The 7,253-nt window shown below is 26.2% G+C and overlaps 1 long non-coding RNA gene across 1 annotated transcript; it reads right to left on the bottom strand.

Moving 5' to 3' along the window:
* Positions 1 to 4,950: 4,950 nt before the first annotated feature.
* On the bottom strand, positions 4,951 to 6,298 carry LOC123900164. The gene is made up of 2 exons (XR_006805818.1): positions 6,063 to 6,298; positions 4,951 to 5,257 (listed from the first exon to the last, which is right to left on the bottom strand). It is a non-coding gene; the product is annotated as an uncharacterized LOC123900164 (long non-coding RNA).
* Positions 6,299 to 7,253: the final 955 nt, after the last annotated feature.

The following is a 7,253-nucleotide window of genomic DNA, read 5'->3' as shown; positions in this document are numbered from 1 at the left end:
AAAATGATTATTAAAAAATTGACAAATAGGGATATTAATTTAAATTTTATAAAAAATTAAATATAATTCTTTTGCAATAGTAGTTTTATTATTTACGTATGAGATATATCATATATTTATTTGGCTTATCTAACATGTATATATTATTGAGTTATTTATTTGATCATGATTCATATAAAAAATTAAACTTGATTATTTTCTCGTGATTTTAATTTTAAATTATATAAAATTATTTTATTACTTATTTATATTTTTTATTTATAAAATTCAAAGTATTACAAAATAATTTTAAAAAAATAACAATTGTTTTACAAGAGTAATTTTGTCAATTAATATGTTATATATCTTATCATATTATTATGAGCAAGTATGTATTAAAAACAAAATATAATAGTTATCATGTTTGTTATCCTGTGTGCACCAAACATAGGATATGATAACTGAGTATAACTGTTATCCTGTTGTTATCATATCATATCCTTATCCTGTTTTATATCCTATCCTATTACTATGTTATCCTGCGCACCAAACGAGCCCTAAAAGTACATTATATATATTTCTAATAATAAACTTTTGCATACATCCTTGGCAAAAAAAAAATTCATAGATCAAAGAACTTTAAAGATCAGGAAAATTAAAATATGTGTGAAATAAATCATAAAAGCACCGATTGTTATGAATAATTATAGTGGATGTCTATTAGTATTGGTCCATATCAATGCTCTCTATATATATATATATATATGATGTACTTGTCAATAGAATAACACAACAGTTCTCTCTTCTCTTTCTCTCCTTCATCTCCTCTTCTCTATTCTTCCTCATATTGTTATTAGTTTTATAACACGATATTGGTACGAGACTCTACCATATTGATGTAGCATTGAGAATCTTCTGGAACATGTGATTATGTAAAGCAAAATTCAAGTAAGTGTTATTTCTATATTTCTATACTATTCTTATGAATTGATTTTGACATATATCCCTTACTAATTTAAATGTTGGGCTTTTGATTAATTTATGAATTCCTATGTATATGTGTATCGTTGTGTCCTATGTATATGTGTATCGTTACTGTGATATCGAGTATAGTCATGGTTATGATATTATAATTTTTTTATAAAGGCAGCATTTTGATAAAAAAAAATGAAATTTAATATATATATGAATTTCCGAAGAATTCAATAAAGATAGTTCCTGAAGAACTAGTGAATTTAATTTATGAATTTCCGAAGAATTCAACAAACTTAATTTCGGAAGAACTAGTGAATTTAATTTATGCATTTCAGAAGAATTCAATAGTTTAATTTATGAATTACAGAAGAATTCAAAATAAATAAACAAATAAACCATGTATTATGAATTCCAGAAGAATTCAATTGTTTAGTTTCCAAAGAACTTTAATTTGTATGGTGAAGCATAACAAACTTTGATTATTCATAAAAATATCAATGTTTATGAATTCCAGATGAATTCAACTTAGAAAACTCAGTCTTTACATCTTCTATAAATTATGTAAGAATTCACTAAATGAAAGTTCCCGAAGAACTTGGAAAATCTCAATGTTTATACTTTATGAATTCCAGACAAATTCAATAGTCTAGTTCCGGAAGAACTTAAAAAACTCAATTTTTATTCTATATGAATTCCAGACGAATTCAATGGTCTAGTTTCAGAAGACCTTAGAGAAACTCTCAATTTTTATTATGAATTTCAATAGAATTCAATTGTGATGTATATTTTCAATAAATAAATAAATAAATATTTTCAATATAGTTCGAAGAACTTAAAAAGATGTATCATAATACACGTTTTTCATTTTTCTTTATTGCCTATTTGCAGATTCATTTAAGAATTTCTTTTAGACTTTATGATTCCATAACCAATGAATTCACAAATTGATTTGATTTGGCAACGAACCACAAATTGAAATTGAACTGATTTCAGAGATCTTTATTCTTACAATTTAATTAGTTGTGTTTATTTTGGAAATTATTTATAGTACCATAAATAAATAATATTGAGCATTCTGGTAGGATTGCCCAAAGAGTATATTATTTTTAATCATTATGAAGGCTATTTGTAATATAGTTGTTGAATTCATTAAAAATTTATGAATCTGGAAAATTCATTATATACAATACAAAAGTAAACTATGAGTCCCGAAGAACACATAGTATATGATACAATAGAGCTATGAATCAACAAGATTCATTAACAGTACCAAAAAGAAAGAGTGCAAGCATTGAAATGCACTAGAAAATTTGATGCTTAAAATATAGTATTTGTTAAGCTATGACTATTGATTTTCATACAGAAAATGTTTATCTCACTGATTGTGCAACAACGCACAATAAATCATAATTCTCATCTTTGGGCTTTGGCAATGAAAGAATCAAATGTGTGCACATATCTTAAAAATGATTGAAGGCTTCAAAAGAGCTAAAATATTGTTATCTAGAGGAACTCAAGTAAATATTAAGAATGCATGATATTCCTCAAAAGCTAATAGAAATTTAATGAGTTTTAAACTATGAGCCGAGAAAAGCCATAGTGTAATGTGTACTTTAACTAAGAATCCAGAAGATTCATAGCACAAATGAACATAGATCATTATTTATTTGTTTATTTATTTTTTTCAATCAAATGATGTTATACACTATCCTGCGTCATTCTACAATCATTATTGATTGTAATTTGTAAATTGGTTGATGAATTTTATGTACTATTGAGATATTTCCTGAAGCAAATATTTCATCTAAGTTGTGATCTTTTATCAAAGGATATGATTAAATTGTCCCAGAAGAGCATGATGGTGTATACAAAATTGTTTGGTGGTTCTCCGGAAGAGATCTATGAAATCCCAAAACAATGTTTATGACGATATAGTGAGAATCACACTTGAGGGGAAACATATTGAGAATTCAAGTGTGATTTAGAGACTCTCTTACTTTGAACTCTCTTATTTTACCTAACTATTGGTATAAAGTATAAAGATAAAATGAGAAAATATGAAAATCTCATCTATTATGAGAACAAAGGTCCTTCTTGGACATGTTATTTTGCTAGTAGCAATATTTATGTGCATCAAGCCAATGAATCATTAAAATTCTCCCCATTACAATTTGTTCATGGTCAGGAACATAATATCTCTCATCTAAGAATTTTTTTTTATGTGAACTATATGTTTTCCATTGTCCAGGAGACAACATTAGATGAAACTACAAAAAAAACAGAGATAATGTGATGAATTTGAGTCTTTACCATAAGATATTTCATATCTTGTTATTAGTTATTGGCATTAGGGGGAGAGAAAAAAAAATTAAGCAGCTCTGAAAAATTTAAATATAATGCATACAAATACTCGCACACAGCAATATGAACCTGAAGTTCAAAATATGCATTCTCTGACCTAGAAAGGATTTCTAAATATAAATAAGCAATTGCAAAATATAATGATTTTTGGACTTGAAGTCTATACCGTGAAGGTATAAATTCAATCAGGCATATGAGCCTTCATATTCAAGTGAATTCAAAAACTTCTTTGTACTTAATTAAGTTGAGTAACATATGAAATACTCATTTTATGTAAGATATGTTTTAATGTACTTGAATGACTCACTTGATAATGATGATTATATGAGAATCCCTGAAGGATTTAGTTTTTGTGAGACATATAAATCAATTTATTGAAGGGATGACTTAATAAACATGAATAAGTCTCCTTATATACTCGAGCAATAATATATACATGATGTATAATATTCTTGTTGAATATTTCCAAATTAGAAATATGAAAATGACAACTTGTTCATTTTAAGACAATATTTGCCAATGAATTTGTTATATTTAAAGCTTATGTTGATGATAAAAATATCATCGGGACTTCTAAAGAACTTACAAGATATTGTCATAAGTATTTGAAGAATATTTTGTGAATCATGAAACTTATATAATAAAATGATTCTATATGAAACATTGACATCAATTATGTAATCTAATTATCGTAAGTTCATCAGTTGGCAACAAATTTCTCTTATGAGCTCGAGAAAATGAAGATTACTAATTGGTCTTGAAGTACCATATCTTAATTTAATTAAAGACACTAACATATTTTGTTATAGTTATACATGTCGTGGTATTTTATTTTTGTCTATTCAGCCAACACAAATATTGGAACAAAGTCAAGCATATTATTTATACGTTAAAGAAACAACAATATCATCCAATCATGCGAAGATTTTAGCACTACATCAAGCAAGTTGAGAAAGCATTTTTGTCGAGGCCTGTAATTCAACGTATACAAGAAATTTGTTGTTTTTTTATTACAAAAGGATGGTTCTTATAACAACTCAATATGAAGATAATATCTGACGCACTTCTAATTTGGAGAAAAGTATAATAAAGAAAAGACTTAAATGCAGTTTTGGCCCCCCAAGTTTCACAATTGCTTGATTTTGGCCCCCCATATTTCAATTGCTTGATTTTAACCCCCTGAGTTTCACAATTGCTTGATTTTAGCCCTCCAAGTTTCAATTGTTCGATTTTGGCCCCCTAAGTTTACCCCTTTTGCATTTGCTAGCCCCCATCGACTTTTTTGACTAAAAATTGCTTATGTGACATTTGTAAAAAAATTTAAAATATGTTTTAAATAAAAAAAATAATAATATTTGCTTTTATAAAAATGTATTAAATTTTTTATTTTAATAAAAGGTTTAATAATTATTTTTTATTTAAAAAAAAAGTTTACAAATGTTTTAAAAAATAGTTCATAAAATATTTTTTTTACTTTTTTATATAACAAAATTATTTTATAAACTACATATAATAAAAAATATATTTTATAATTTAGTTTTTAAAAAACAATTTGTAATTTATTTATTTATTTTTAAATACTTATTTAATTTTAAAATGTCACATAACGTTATTATACGGTTAAAAATAGCATAATTAATGAAAAATACTAGTTATAGGATCTATATATGGCAAGAAACCATTTTTTTTTTTTGGGTACAAACCACTTATTTAATTTTAAGGATGTTACTAACGAGTAACTCCAGAACGTTCTTTAAACATTATTTTGAAAGAAATCATTTTACAGTGTCTTCACACATTTATAAGCCCCTAGGTTTTACACATTCACAAATCCCATATCCCAAGATGTACTTTATTGGATGCTGAATATTGAAGCTGCAATTTGGAATTTTAGGATGGAGACAGGTAAAATCATGGCATTGCTCAGTTCTTTTGCATATTCCTGTAACATCAAATTAGAATTAAGGAACGTTATCAAAATGGGATGAAACAATTTTGAATAAGATATAAAAAGAAAATTTAAAGGTAAATTGTTAGGTATTTGGTTTTTGTTTGAATACTGATTTACAAAATTTATTTAAAATTTATATTTATATTTTTTTGAAAAGGCAAAATATATTCATGAGTGAATTAGGCAAAAGGTGTACATATATCATAGGTCTCAAATTCATATATGTGCTAAAATAAAAATAGCTAAGCTACCATGAATCAATCACATAGACTAAATGAAATAAACACAAAAGCTCCTGATGACAGCCAGGCTCCTGATAATAACATAAATTAGAGTTAAACAAATTTTTATAAATAATTAAAGTTTCTTTTTTAATTAGTCTTACAAAAAATAATTTTAGCAAATTTTGGTTTTCTAAATATTTTTTATCATACTATGGTCTATAAGTCAACTCTTATGTATACTTTCATATTTTTTAATGAATTTTTGTATTATTGTTGATAATATTATAAGAATTTTTACCATAAAAATTTAGAATCTTTGAACATAAGATGAGTTAAATATGAATTTTTAAACGCATAAAATTTAAAAATTTCATATTTAATTCACCCATTGTTGCAAAAAATTTAAATTTTGTAAGAGAGATTTCTATAACGCACTAAACATAACTACGAAAAAATTCAAAATTTTGAATAATTGCATGAGTTGAGTTAAATGCAAGGACAAAACAGTTATTTAACCTTATAATTAAATTAATATGAAATATGATACGGTTTTTAATATTTGAGAGAGATACCAGAATCAAACTAAACTCTCAAGTACGACCGTTCACCAAATTTAGAAGCGTTGATAAAAATTACTTACTGCAGTTTGTTATAGAAATAAATATGGAAAAAACAATAATCATAGCATAAATAAATATATAAACTTTAGCCATGTTTTCTCTTTTATGAATCTAGAAATAGGAATTGGTTGATCATTTTATAGTGTGGAAAAAAGTCTTTTTTTTTTGCTTAACTACACATTTGGTTTCTTGTGTTTATTTTAGGATTCAATTTGGTCTTTTACGTTTAAAAAGTATCAATTTGGTCTCTTACGTTTATTTTAGGACCAAATTGAAACCTAAAATAAACGTAAAAGACCAAATTGAAACCTAAAATATACATAAGGGACCAAATGTGTAGTTAAGCCTTTTTTTTACAAAAAAAAAAAAAAAAAAATATAAATCACTTGACCTTTCATAATTCCTAGAATCATAATTCTTATTTAATGTTTATTTGATGTATGTAAAATATGTTTGTCTCGTTAGCTCATTTAATTAATCACTTGACCTTTCATTATATTCTTTTTTTTTTTTTTAGCCCTTCATAATAGACAAGAGAAAATCTAAAAATAAAATTAATAAGATTGAATGATGACAAAAATATGACCTTTCGTTTAGTATCCACCATAAGTCAAGGGGTGAAAATTACATGCTACTATATTTGAAAAAAGTATTATGCTCTGCTAGGATTTCCTTCCAATTAGTAAGGTTCTAGGGTTGCATATACTTCATGCCAACATATTTGTTTATTAAAAGTCGTTACCTTGTTTTATGGACCGACTAAAGTTCAATATACATCGGGGCCCAACATAATGGGATAAGAATCACACGTGGCTCAAACGATCACAAAATGGATCAAACACAACACAAATAAAGGACTCTCGCTCCTAACTTATAGGAACGTGTTTATAGTAAAAGGACAATTCATGTGTTATATGTGGATAGAGCTGTAAAAAGGGTCTTAAGGGGCCGACCCTTTAAGGGGCGGACTCACTTATTCCTGATTATTAATTTTATTTAAATTTTAAACACAATTTTTTTAGGGTGCCGATCGTGGACAGTGCTGATTGAAGAAAAAGAGAATAAGTTCACGACACTAGAAAAATTGTTTAAAATTTAAATAAAATTAATAATCAGGAATAAGTGGGTCCGCCCCTTAAAGGG

Source organism: Trifolium pratense, linkage group LG7, assembly GCF_020283565.1.
Source record: "Trifolium pratense cultivar HEN17-A07 linkage group LG7, ARS_RC_1.1, whole genome shotgun sequence".
Lineage (NCBI taxonomy): Eukaryota > Viridiplantae > Streptophyta > Magnoliopsida > Fabales > Fabaceae > Trifolium > Trifolium pratense.
The sequence above is the reverse complement of the archived record's forward strand: the minus strand, read 5'-3'. Positions and strand labels throughout refer to the sequence as shown.